The sequence below is a fragment of the Podarcis raffonei genome, chromosome 9, assembly GCF_027172205.1.
Source record: "Podarcis raffonei isolate rPodRaf1 chromosome 9, rPodRaf1.pri, whole genome shotgun sequence".
In the NCBI taxonomy this organism is placed as follows: domain Eukaryota; kingdom Metazoa; phylum Chordata; class Lepidosauria; order Squamata; family Lacertidae; genus Podarcis; species Podarcis raffonei.
This window is the reverse complement of record NC_070610.1, coordinates 21742138-21755781: the sequence shown is the minus strand read 5'-3', so window position 1 is coordinate 21755781 and position 13644 is coordinate 21742138. Positions and strand designations below refer to the sequence as shown.

Genomic DNA, 13644 nt, shown 5'->3' with positions numbered 1-13644 from the left:
GCGTGTTTTTCCCCCCCGAATCCCCGTTATTGCTCCGCCCCTCTCGCTCCCCTCCCTCAGGTCTCACTGCCCTTCCTTCAGACTAATTACTCGCCTCAGGCCACAATACGTACAGTGATCACTCCCTTTTCCCTCCACAATTGCTGGTCTTGAAGGGACCGGCAGGTGCAGGCAGCACTAGACGTGTCTACTCAGAAGTAATCTGCACTGACTTGGAATTAAAGGGACGGCTGTGGGATTTAGGGTACAAACGAAGGAAAGTGCGCCTTTAATAGCTGGGCAGAAGAGGGAATGTCAGCAGGTGCAACGACACACCCGCTGAGATTTCTTATTCTGAACAATTGTTAAGGGCACAGGAGCCCTGTTCTCTTTTTCACTTGGTCACCCTAACAGGACTGTAGTGTGTTCCCAAGCCTCGGTCTCCAGTTGTTCCCCCCCCTCAGACTACAATTCCCATCATCCCTGACCACTAGTCTTGCTAGCTAGGGATGATGGGAGTTGTAGTCCAAACCCGGCTGACAACCCAAGTTTAGGCAACATTGTTTTAGAAGAAGTAATATTGGAAACAATGCAGATTATAAATTCTCCAGGTCATGTTCAATCACCAGCCATATATGTCCTACCTATTCTCTTCCTATAGAGTGTGTGTTAAATTTTCAGACCCAATTAAGAACTGTAGCATTGGCTGATTTGATCTATTCCACCTTTGGCCAAGGTGATCTATTCAGTGCAGTGCTGCTGCCAGATGCCTCTGGAAAGTTCATATAGGATTTAATTGTGATATTCACCTTCTGCTGTTCACTCTATCATCTAGTCATCAGAAGTACATTCCCCCAAACATGGAGGCTCCATCTGCCTATGATAGCTAGGAGCTGTTAGGAAAAACTGCTCATAAATCCGTCACCTTGCAATATTGGGAAGGTTTCTTATTAGCAGTTTTCCCCTTGTTGCCTAATGTTAAAATTTTCAAACTGACTCGGAGTACGAGATTTACATTTATCACTTCCAAACATGTATGAATCAACAGATAGCTGTGCTGCTTCTGTTTCCTTGAAGTTTGAGTCTTCAGTCGAGAAGTTAATGAATTCAGTAGCACCTGCAGGCTAAACTTTTCAATTGGGGAAAAATGCACATCTGTATCTACTTTTGTCTGAATATGCTCCTCAGACCCTCCCACTGAGATGTTTGTTTAAGAACATAAGTTCATTTTAATCACATATTTTCAATCAAGTTGGAATTTTATACTATTATGTGCCTAACGCACATCTCATAAATGAATAAAGCAAAGGTTCAAGTGCCATTGTTGGAAACTTCATTGGACAACTACTGAACAGGCTTTCTAATGCATCTTATATAAACAAAATTTTATTCAGACTAAGTAAACAATGAGATAAAAAAGCATATATAACAATAAATATATAGCCACTGGGAAGAGAAGTAGATGATAAGAGGGAAACTTGGGGGGGGGGGGGAACGGACCCTAGAACTTAGCAAGCCTGAAAAAGGTTGTCTGTCAAGAAGGCTGTTTTTGGCTTGGTGCTGGATTGCTATATGTGAATATTGCAGTGTTTCACTGATGAATCTATGAGCTTTCAGTCAGGACCTCAAGTAAGTGTTGGATTTGTGTTTTCTTTAAATCTGATTTTTTATTGAAAGTTTTCAACATACAATACAATAAAAACCAAACTAATGTAAATAAAAATAGAGAAGAAATTCTCACTTGAGAATTCTCTTTGCTTTGAACTTTCTCTCCATAAGCCACTGGGATGATGGCATATCCTTGCTATAGCCAACATGGGTTGACTGAAGAAGTCAACGTAGCTAGATGAACGAACACATAGAGAGACAAACAGATCCACAACTGCCACTACTGGACACTGCATTTTCTTACTAAAAAATGGCTTAGCCTGTGTGTAGATGTGTATGATTTTAGTGGTGACACTGCTGTAGAAACAGTGAGCTGCCTCCTGCTGGTATCTTCAGCCCACAGCACATGATGATCCTCTTATCCTTGGGTCCTGAAGCTGTTTGCCTACACACCCATGCTCACTTGTCCTTCCTGGTAGTGCTGTGATCTCATGTGCTTTTCCATACAGCATTCAGAAAAAAGTTGCACAGGCAGTAAAATTTAGTTTAGTTCCAAAGCAGTGAAAGCCCCTAAATTATTGCTATAGGAACTCAAGAGTGGCTTGTAAGAATCATGTGGTCTGAGCTGGGAGCAAAGGCTTGATTAGCGAATCCCTCCCAAGGTGAGCTAAGCCTTTCAGGACAGCTTATTCTATGACAGTGTTTCTCAAACTTGGGTCCCTAGCTGTTGTTGGACTACAACTCCCATCATCCCTGCTAGCTAGAGATGATGGGAGTTGTAGTCCAACAACTGCTCTATTGTATTAACCCCTGCATGATTAATTAGACTTAATCATGTTGGTTATATGAGGCTGGTTACCTCACAAGCAGAACAAGGAAATATCCCATGGGGGTAAAGTAGCACAAAGGGTTAGGGGGTTGGATAAAATGATCCTCAGGGTCTCTTCCAGGTCTACAATTCTATGATTCTTCTGTTGCCTTTCAGATGTCAGGTTTTGATCTTGGCATAGGTGCATCCATACACTCTAGTAACACCAAATTTACTACCTATTATCCTAAGAAACTGTCACCACTTCTTTATCCCATTGAGATCATGGACATAATTTTGATCTCAGCTATCACTCCATATTTAAGGAGCTTCTTTCCCAAGGAAGCCCATTAAAACTATTTTCTTTCTGCACTGAAAAAGGCAGCAAAACGTCTTTGAAACAATATGCTGCTTTTAGCAAGTGTCCACGTACTACATTGTCTATTGCAAACCACAGTACTTACTTGCTTTGCGAGTTTAAAAAACCAAACTTGGATCACCTATATATTTGTTCAGTAGCATTGAAAGTGCTGCTCTAGGAAGTAAAGGGGAAACGATTAGATTGTAGCGTATACTTAAAGTAGAGTAAGGAGTTCTTGCAAAAACACTCTTCAAATATATTTAACTTCCCATGATAGCAAGACAGAATGAGCAAAAATATACATACATATTGGAGTTATCGCTTCCCGTCACATGACTAGTGCAAACGGCAAGGTGAAAATAAGGCCCTTATCGTGTTTTCCCCAGTACTTGATAAAATGGCATAACTGCTTCCAAACTCAAGACATGAAAGGCTACGCTTGAAAGAGGTCAGTTTGTTTAGTATTTCACTTTCACTGCTATTCTAACCCTCTTCATATTTGTTTTAAGAGCATTATATTGTGCTTTCAATAAATCTGACTAACAAATGATACCTTTAGAAAAATTATTGGTGTGGGTTAAATGCATCACTGTGATATTTCTATAGTTTGCTATCCAATGGGAAGGTTGGATTTGCTAATCCCTCAGCTTCTTCCAACCTTGTGATTCTGGCCAAATTACTTACTAAGGCTGGAGAAGTGTAGGCAAGGTTCAGATTAGCCCAGATTATACCCATGTCGGTCTTATTTGTAAAGACTGTTGAGCTGGAGCAAATCAGGGGGCGTGTCTCCTGATGCTGTATCATCTATTACACACATAATCCTGCAAACTGGCTGGTTTTCCATTCGTGTTCCAGGCTCAACTGAAATTTCTAGTTTTGACTTAATGCTCTATTTGCCCCAGTGTCTGTAAAAGACTGCCTCCTTACGTATATCCCATCATAATCTCTTATAAACTAGCAAAAATGTACTCTTCTGCATCTCACCAATTTGAGCATCAGAGGAATGGTTCCTTCTCACCACTATAGAATCACCACTCCTCAAGTCTTATCAAGAACTCAGCCTGAGCTTCTCTTGGAAATCTTAAGATTATTCTTTTTGAAGTGGTGTGAAGCTCAAGGATATGTTTTATGGAATCTGTTTTCTAACTGGACAGTGTGTATGTTCTCTGTCTAGAAATGGGCTGGGCTAGAAGTATGAATGAATAAATGAAATGATTAAACCAAATCTTAGATTAGGATGATCATCACCATCACAGTGCCATCCATGTATGTCTGTAGCAGATGAGGAAGACAGCTCCTGTGCCAGGAAGCTTCTAGTCTAAATATATGATCTTAAGGCACATATGACACCCAGGGGTGGCTGTGGGCAGGGTTACTGCATTGCAGGGGGGTTGGACTAGATGACCCTTGAGATCCTTTCCAACTATGACTCTATGGTATATGAGATGATAATGATTCTATGATATGTCACAGTTACCTTGCTAAAAGCCAAGCCAATGCATGTCTGGTCAGTGCATGGATAGAAGACTGCTTTGAAACTGAAATCATGTCTTCCATTAAGTTGTGAACTACCCTGAGATCTATGGAAATAGGGTGGTATAAAAATCTAGTAATAATAAAATTAATAAAGAAACAAAATAAATAAAAAACTTCTTTTGTTGTTGTTTAGTCGTTTAGTCGTGTCCGACTCTTCATGACCCCATGGACCAGAGCACGCCAGGCACTCCTGTCTTCCACTCCCTCCCGCAGCTTGGTCAAATTCATGTTCATAGCTTCGAGAACACTGTCCAACCATCTCGTCCTCTGTCGTCCCCTTCTCCTTGTGCCCTCAATCTTTCCCAACATCAGGGTCTTTTCCAGGGAGTCTTCTCTTCTCATGAGGTGGCCAAAGTATTGGAGCCTCAGCTTCAGGATCTGTCCTTCCAGTGAGCACTCAGGGCTGATTTCCTTCAGAAAGGATAGGTTTGATCTTCTTGCAGCCCATGGGACTCTCAAGAGTCTCCTTCAGCACCAGAATTCAAAAGCATCAATTCTTCGGCGATCAGCCTTCTTAGTTTCAGGCTTTTCCCTGTACATCTGAGAACTAGCTGACTAAGCTCACTGACACAACACGATAACTGGATCACGTTGGCTGGGGAAACCCAGCCAGGTGGGCGGGCTATAAATAATAAATTATTATTATTATTATTATTATTACTACTACTACTACTACTACTACTACTTGCTTTTCCTTGGAGATAAGGTGCAAAAGAGGGCAGGGCTCCTCCTGAACCTTTAATAGTTGTGTCAAAGGGGGAATTTCAGCAGATGCGCTCTGCGTGACAAGCTGCACCTGCTGAGATTTTCTTTTCTACACCCTTTTCTAAGAATGGAGGAGCCCTCTTCCCTTTTGCATCTCGCTACTCTACTTGGGACCAACGCAGGAAGCATTTCTATGACTTGAAATAATATCTGTAGGCGGCTCAGGGTCTGATAACCTGTTTCTTAATTATAACTATTTTGCTTGTGCTCATGTCCCCAAGGTTTTGTACTGAGCTGCATTGATAGTTCAATTCTTCTGTCCATATGTACACGTTTTAAGATACAGTATATATCTATATATCTGAATGACATGGTGTGCGCTTCAATTGTTGGGGTGGGGTTTTCTTGTTTGGGGGGTAATGCTATCTTTAAGACATAAGTGTACAGGCTCCCTGCACAATTGGTTTTCTTCAGATTCTGCAACTTTGATCTCGTTCTTTGATTTAGCCCTGCAATTAAGAAGATTTGGTTCAAAGCAAAAGCCCATTGGTTGATGTTTTACACTGATGTGATAATGTTTACACAGATGTGCTTTGAAAGCTCGATTATGAAGGATTTTTTGGGTCCAGCCACATGACAGGCTCCTGTTATTTGAAAGGTAAACTTATATAACATCTATCTGCAACAGCTTTCCCAACAAGTCTGCCAGCTCTCCCTCTCGCTCCCTCCTTTGGAAGTGATTTATCTGATCATTGTATTTAACATTATTTTCGTTTTGAGGTTTTAAATCCTTCCACAATAAATCACTTGCTTTCAACAATCTTCTCCTTTTTTTTATCACTCAGGTGCACACAGGGCAGTACTTAGGACTACTGTGATGAAAAGGTGTTGCGTTACCTGCTTTAAGCCACCTGCCAATTAATTAGCCCCAAACCTCTCTCCAACAAATAAAGCAAAGCAGCCAAATCCATTTGATCTCCCAGATTTACATGGTTGGTGACTGAAAAGACACATGGAAAGAGACTTTGAAAAAAAGAACCACCTAAGAAAAACATCACCCTATTCTTTCCCATCGCTCTACTACTTTTGTTTTGTTTTGTTAGTTAAACAAAAGTGTAAACCCACTAAGCAATTTCCTGCCCCCACAGCCCTTTCAAGATTTGGTTCTGAAAGGTCCTCGATAGGGAAATAACATTTATCAAGATGAGAATATACAGTGTATTAAGGCGGGCAATAATACACTTTGCAATACTAGGGTTACATTAATGTTCCCAAAACACACGTGAACCAGCGTGTTTTGTACTGAGCCAATCAGTGGATGAGATTCAGAATTTATGGATCTGGGAAATAGACAAGTTACTTTCTCCAACTTTAATATGCAAGTAATAAGCTCTTTCTCTCTTACAGGGTGGTAAGGAATTTTTATAAAAAATATTGTAAACAATTTTGCACATGAAAGTGTGATTAACAATGATACACTTTTTATTTATATCCTACCGTTCCTCCTAAAATGTCATGGATGTATCCAGTTAAGTTCCAGTTGGAGTAAACCCATTAACATGAACGAACCTAAGTTAGTCATGTGCATTAATTGAAATGGGTCTACTCTGGAGTATAACTAACAATGGATACAACCCTCAGAGTGGACTCTATGGTCCCTGCTCTTTTATACTCACCAAAACACCTGTGAAGCAAATTAGGCTGAGAAATCAAACTGGACAAGGTCACCCAGAAAGCTTTGTGGCTCAGGGTTAGGATAAAGGGACCCATGACCATTAGGTCCAGTCGTGACCGACTCTGGGGTTGCGGTGCTCATCTCGCTTTATTGGCCGAGGGAGCCGGCATACAGCTTCCAGGTCATGTGGCCAGCATGACTAAGCCACTTCTGGCAAACCAGAGCAGCGCACGGAAATGCCATTTACCTTCCCGCTGGAGCAGTACCTATTTATCTACTTGCACTTGACGTGCTTTCGAACTGCTAGGTTGGCAGGAGCTGGGACCGAGCAATAGGAGCTCACCCCGTCGCAGGGATTTGAACCGCCGACCTTCTGATCGGCAAGTCCTAGGCTCTGTGGTTTAACCCACAGCGCCACCTAGTCAGATGGAAAAGAAGACAGGGCTTCTTCAATGAATGTGTAGAGGAAGGAATTTCAGTAGGCACAGATGACATTCCCTCTTTTATGAAACTATTAAAGGTGCTCCAGTCCTGTTCTCTTGCATCAAGACAACCTTAATGAGCAGAGATTTGAACCCGGGTTTACCCAGTCCCCAAATTCTAGCTACTACACCAGCTAGAGAAACACATCAGGTGGTATTCAACCAAGTCTTACGCAGGGCAGACCCACTGGAATTAATGCCCTTAAGTTAGCCATGCCTATTAATTTCTTTTTTTTTTATAAATATTTATTGGAATTTTCAAAAAATAAAGAAAAAAACAACAATTAAAAACACATAAAATTTACATTTCTTACTGTCAATGACCAATTTCCTTGACTTCCCCACACCTCCCCTTTTTGTATTCCAGTTCCAATTTTTAGCTCAGCAAGTTCTTGTCCCCAAACTTTACCTTATTTTCTTTAATTCATTTTAGTTAACCAATTTTAACTTATAAACCTCAATCTTTATACATCAGTACTTATTCTTAAAAATCTTTTCCTAAGGTCGGCCCCAATTCCCTTCCACGAATTCCCCATTTTTATGTTAGTGGCAAAACAAAGTTAAATGAAACAGAATATAATTGTACACCCTTTGGATTCCCAAAGCCCCACCCCCCCTTTCCTGGTTTCGAACCCCAACAAAAGTCCATCAGTCCATCTGCTGTCAGCCTGGTGACCTCACGTCCAAGGCTCGTAATTCTCTCTCAATTCCTCTCTGCCGGTTTTTTTGATAGTCCTTTATATTGAACTCCAAATCTCGAAGAAGCTCTGTCCCAGTAAGGTCCATGTTTCTTCCAGCCAGGCCTCCATATTTAAAAGTGGAGCCAAAATCTTGTTTCTTGCTTCTCTTAAGTCCAAATGTCCCAAAAGCTCCAGTTTCCACTTTAGCCAGGTTTGTATTCCATAGGTCTTCAGATCTCCACATAGGGAGATCTCTCCATTCTTCAATTCAAACCAAATTTTCATCATCCTGATCTTATTTTCCTTTATATCCATCTTAACCAGCCTCTGGCTCTCCTCAATCATCTGTGGCATTATAGCTCCTCCTTCTTTTTCCTTCAAATCATCATGTTCCTCTTTCATCACATTCTCAGATTTCTCAGATTTCTTTTCTTGTTCAGCTGCAAAAATTTTTAGTTCAGCTGCAAAACTTTCCTGTTCAGCTGCAAAGACTTGAGTCAAGTTCCTCCCAGGCTCAGTAACTTTATTTACTGTTCCATTCAATATTGTAACATTTGTAGCCAAAACATCACTCTGTTCCTGCAACTTTCCCAAGAGAAAAAAAGTCCTCTCCAGTTCAGCCAGTGTTTTTCCACTTACAGCCATTTTTGTAATGTCCTAAACCCCCTCTAGAGGGATTCTGGTTTCTTAGTATCTTCCAGTTCCAACCCAAAAGTCAAGTTAGCCTTTTCTTCTTTATTTTTAACAATTTGTTACCAAATTGTAACGAATATAACCAGCAAAGACAACAGAAACAAAGTTCTCCTTTTCCCCCAACTTTGACAGCTAGTTTGACAGCTGTCAAAGTCTTTATGTCTCTTCCGCAGGCTCTCTCACCGATCGCTCCCGGGTCTTGGGGGAGGGGTGACAATTCCGCTCTCAATGTTAGCTCTTATCCTCCAGCACAATCCCTTATATTGCCAAAACGTGGAGTTAATTGCTTTTATCCACAAAAGAGAAAGGTATTCTCTCAACCTTAGTTATAAAATCCTTGCTTTAAGATGTTTACAAGGCGGGTAGGCGGACTTCCTCTTTGCACCTTACCCGGTCGTGCCTAATTCCCAATTTTTTCCCCCTTTTTAAGTCCAATTTCCGTATTACTCACGGGTTGTTACTTTTAGTCCAAATGTTCAGAGAAAGAAGTCAGCGCTCTCCGTCCATGGCATGCGGCTTCACTCAGTAGGGGAAGCAGTCGACTCACAGCACCGCACCACTCTCCGTCCCCCGTTCCGGAGCCTTTAAAAAGGCTCCTTCGCGGGTTGGGGGGGGTGCAAATGGTGCCCGCCGAGTCACCAGGTCCACAGGCTTCAGCGCCTGTGGTTTCTGAGGGTCCCTGCGTCGCCGCCGCGGCAGGACCCGACCCCTACTAAGCCGATTCCCTCCGGAGCTCGGAGGGAATCCGCCATTAGGCAATGGCGCTAACCCGGAAGTCCCCGCCATGCCTATTAATTTCAATGGGTCTACACTGAATAGGACTTACACTGACTCCAACCCGTAATTTAAAATATGGACGTACCTGAAATTATATTAAAAGAAGATGCCTCTGAAACAATCTGAAGCTGGTCCTGAGTGTCACTATTTGCATTGGGAATTGATCACTACTGGAAGAGTGATAGCTCTGGCTTGTGGTACAGTACATGTTCTTGAGACTCTGGAACTAGACAATCCTTTGCTGAACTCTTTCAAAAGTTAGTTCTTCATACAAGAGGATCCCTTTCCTCTTTTGCATCTGGTTACTCTACTCACTAATCCACTTGTTGTGGTATCAACATTATTAAAGCACCCCCACAACTGATGGACAATCAATATACAGGCACACAGAATAATAGAAATATCTGGAAGCTGGGATAATTATTACCTCTCTCTTGAAATTTGGGACAATCTGCCTCTGACCCATAACATAAACTGCAGTCTTATGCACACTTACCTGGGAGTAAGCCCAATTGAACTTAATGGGGCTTACTTCTGAGTAAACATGCCTAGGCATGTGTAGTAACTCTCCTGTATAAAGATGAACCCATGCAGATGAAACAGACGGTTAGGTTGTGTGAGGATTCCACTATCACACCTTTTATCTAACCTTATTAAGAAAAGGTGGGGTTTATTATGGTGGCAGTCAGGAATGCGAGTCTGAAAATTGAACAACAAGCCACACACAGATGGGATTTTCCCCTTCATAAGCTTGAGCAACCCTCTGGTAGGGAACTGTGAAGTTTCCCCTTGCCAGCCAGGAACACATCCATGCTTGCAGAAGCAGACTAGGAAGTTGCAAATGTATCTTTCCCCAGCTATCAAAGTTCGCCCATAAAACATTTTGATCGCTTTTGTCTCTTTAACAACCCAAATACAGAGAGGTCTTGAAAGATTAGCAGGAGGACCTCCTGGCAGTCATGCAGAAATAAAACCCACCGACTACTTTCCTAATGCTTTCATTACAAAACATGGACTTTTTGATAGCTTCTTAAACTTTAAATGAATCCAGGTGCATAACTAATATATTTCTCTGCCTCTGCATTTCCAACAGAAACACTATAGTTCCGACTGCCATGTGTCAGGAACCAGGTATGACCATCAGCATCTTGATACATTCCTAAACACCTGGAGGCAGGGACAGGGAACCTTTGGCTCTCTAGATCTTGTGGGACTACAACTCCCACAAGCCTTCATTGTAGGCCATGCTGCCGGGATTGATGGGAATTGTAGTTCAGCAACACCTGGAGGGCCAAAGGTTCCTCACACATGCTCTAAAAGGGATTGCTGAGTCTATCAGAGAGAGGGAGGGAAGCAGCAGCACTTGACATCCTTCTATCATGTCTGGATACAGCTCTTGGTGACAGCCCCTGCTCTAAATGAGAAGCTAAACTGTTATGTATAATAATATCCATCTACCTATGAAATTAGTTCTTTTGGGGGAGGGCTTTACCCTGAAAGCCAACATGTAAGTATTGAGAATAAAGACCTTTAATCTCATGGTTGTGGGTTTGAAGCCCACATTGGGCAAAGGATTCCTGCATAGCACTGCAGAGGGTTGGACTAGATGATCCTTGTGGTCCCTTCCAACTCTATAATTCTATGATTTTTGCATGGCAATTCTTATATAATGTATACTTGTGTCTGACTGCCATCTCTTCAAGGAGACAGAGACATGTTTTCAATGTGACACTACTCTTTCCATATCTACTTGACCAGAGCGTCTACCATGCACCAGGAACTACCGTATTTTTCACTCCATAAGACGCACCAGACCATAAGACGCACCTAGTTTTTGGAGGAGGAAAACAAGAAAAAAAATATTCTGAATCTCAGAAGCCAGAACAGCAAGAGGGATCACTGTGCAGCGAAAGCAGTGATCCCTCTTGCTGTTCTGGCTTCTGGGATAGCTGCACAGCCTGCATTTGCTCCATAAGATGCACACACATTTCCCCTTACTTTTTAGGAGTGAAAAAGTGAGTCTTATAGAGCGAAAAATACGGTAGTTTCTCCATCCAGAGATGAAGAAGCTTTGATCCTCCAGATGTTGTTCAACTATGCCTCTCATCACCCCTAACCATTGGCCATGCTGGCTGAGGCTGATGGGAGCCAGACTCCAGCAATATCTAGATGGCCATTGGTTAGTCACCTATGGAGAGCAGTGAGTGTGGTACTAAAAATACGTTTCAGATAGAACCCCTCTATTCATGGGTGATCCAAAAAAACTGCAGGAAGGTTAACATGAGATTACAAATCTGCCTTCCTGCATTACCATCAGTCACTTAAAAACACTACACAAGAAGACTGAGAACTCTCACATATGCACACGAAGGAGAGGGAGGGAGAAGGGGAGAGAGGTTTAGGCTTCCTGAGAGTCAGGCCCATTGAACTCAGTGAAGCTTACTTTGGAGTAGACATGCTTGGCTTTGCACTCTCAGGCTGCAACAATTCTAAACTTACCTACTTGGGAGCAAGCCCTATCGAGCTCAACGAGGCTTTGAGTAAACATGTTTCAGATTGTGCTATCGAATCACTTTAAGTGGCATGTATGCAATCAGTTCTAGCCTCCTGAGACCTGATGGAAAAAGCAGAAAACATTGTTGGGTTCTGCCTTCCCCTTCCCTACAGGGTACGTGCAGTATGGGGAGATCTAGGAGCATGCCTAGGATTGGATTAGCTTTTCAGATCACAGCACAGCCAGGCACTGCAATTCTATGCACAGAGTTGCTGAACCTCATTCCCTCCCCAGTCTAAAAAAGCAGCCCAGCCAAGGATGGTTGGTGGCAATCTGGTTGGTGTAATATGGGTTCATAATGTGAGCTCTAACAATTTCTCTAAGGCCCGCCAGATGTTGTTGGCCTCCAACTCTTCTCAGCCCTAGCCAGCAAAGGTAATGGACAGGAATGATGGGAGATGGAGCCCAAGAACATCTGGTGGCCAGAGGTTTGTCACACCTGCTGTAAGGCCACATGTATTAAGGCAAATGTCAGAAACTTGACATTGCTGATGTTGATTGGTAAGCTGTTGCAAGACCCAGCTGGAAAGGCGTTCACACTTGTGGAATCTCTTCTCCCTGTACACCAACCTTCTCCAATTTGGTACCCTCCAAATAGTTTGGACTACAGCTCTCCTGTATGCCCAATGGTCAGGGTTTATGGGTATTGTAGTTCAACCAGGTTGAGGAAGGGCGCCACAAATTAGGCAAATGACATTTGGTCATTTACAGAAGGCCATAGACGTAGCCAGGATTTTTGTTGGGGGGCAGAACTGATGTGATTTGTCAATTAAATATTTATATTGTTCTGCTTGATGGGGGGGGCAGTTGACCCCCATCCTCCCTTGTCTATGCCCATGGAGAAAGCATTCATTCACTTGGCTTCATCATTTACAGGTAAACACCAGCATTTTCTGATATTTCCCTCTGGGCCACTTCTAATCTGGAGACTGACCAGTAAATGTCGATATTCACCAATAGCCTACCAGATCCCCGACATGCATCTGTTCTGCTATATTCGGATAGATTGTTAAGCACTATATTAAGACACACCAGAACAATAGTCCTGTGTCACATTGTCTGTGATAAATGAACTATAGCAGCCTTCAAGGAAGGGGGAAACCCCAGTTGACGATGCCAATTCATTTGGAAACAAAATCCCCCCTCTTTTGGGGGGGAAACCTAAGGTGATAAAAGGAAAGGGTAATAAACGCAACACTTTTATGAGTGCTCTGAAAAATCTCAGAGTGGAACTGTTAGATCTTTTGCTTTCTCTCCCCCGCCCGCTGCTCTTTCATGTGTGTCTGGGCAGGTCTAACCCTCAGGTAACGCCCTTTCTCTCCTGCTTCTCGCTTACCTTTCCTTGCACCTGTCCACGTAATGCACTGCAAGCTCCCCAAGTCCAACCCTGCTTACTCCTGCGCCTCTTGCCAATCTGGGCTTTTGCGCCTTCTCGATTTACTGCTGTGTGAAGAAAAGCCTGAACATCAAAAGCAGGCAGGGAACCGACGGCATCCTTCGCCCCACCGACAACAACCTGGTCTCTCTCTCTCTCTCTCTCTCTCTGTGTGTGTGTGTGTATGTGTGTGGGGAGGGAGGGAGGGGCTGGTGCTGGTGGCGGCGAAGGGGAGGGGTGTTTCCTAGGCTGCTAACTTCGAAGGGGCGTGCGCCAAGGCGCGAGAGAATGGCTGGGGAACATTAGGAACTCCCCTCCGTCCCTGCAGAGCGAGGGTGGAGGCGGAGGGGAAGAAAGGTGTGAGAGGAGGGGCGGCAAGGAGAGAGAGAAAAAGCTCCGTCTAGGGTTTCA

The 13644-nt window shown here is 43.0% G+C and overlaps 1 protein-coding gene across 1 annotated transcript in view; it reads right to left on the bottom strand.

Annotated features, from left to right (window-relative positions):
- Positions 1–136, bottom strand: part of MICU3 (mitochondrial calcium uptake family member 3) — a 47736-nt gene extending 47600 nt beyond the window's left edge. The window contains exon 1 of the mRNA XM_053402404.1: positions 114–136. The gene's annotated coding sequence lies outside the window, so the exon portion shown is untranslated. The remainder of the gene's footprint in view (positions 1–113) is intronic.
- Between the last annotated feature and the right edge of the window lie 13508 nt (positions 137–13644).